Here is a 686-nt window from a genome sequence, read left to right on the forward strand (position 1 = left end):
GATTAATCAAACTTTCAACTGAGGTTGACCTCTACCCAGTCCTAAATGTGTCCCAATTGACCATATGATTGAGATTTGGCTAATCCCGTTACCTTGAATCTGCTTCACTATCTATCACAATGAAACCACACGTAAATCATAGAGTGATGTTAGCCCGCGAAGCCCGCGAATCCCGCGTATTTCTCTTTTACGGAATTTATCACTTAAATTACTCATCTAAATACTTCACGTACTTCCTAGCTTTGCTCCTATTCTAAAGTGTTAGGTGTACATATTACCACGCCATAATACGTACCCCGTTACAAAATGGTTCCCGTCTCCTGCAGAAGAATGAAAGGACCAAGTAATTGACCCTGGACGCCTAAGGCGCATACTGGTTTTGTGAAGAACAGCAATTATTCGTCAAATTCGGAATCGGCAGTACTAATTACTTCCTCTGTTCTGAGGAAGGGTGTGTAAATATACAGCTTAGTTATCAAAGTTCTCAGTTGAAAGTTTGTCTATATTATTATTTATAGACGTAATGACTTCTCAATTTTTTACCTAGCTATCAATATATGCGATACTGTAACAACTCTAATATACAATCTAAAAGTAAAATCCGTTGAACATGAACAAACGATCAAATGACGGCCAGGGGACCAGACGCCCTCACTTATCCCTCACTGCCCTTAACCGGACCATCA

The sequence above is a fragment of the Plasmopara halstedii genome, assembly GCF_900000015.1.
Source record: "Plasmopara halstedii genome assembly, contig: Scaffold_589, whole genome shotgun sequence".
Taxonomy (NCBI): domain Eukaryota; phylum Oomycota; class Peronosporomycetes; order Peronosporales; family Peronosporaceae; genus Plasmopara; species Plasmopara halstedii.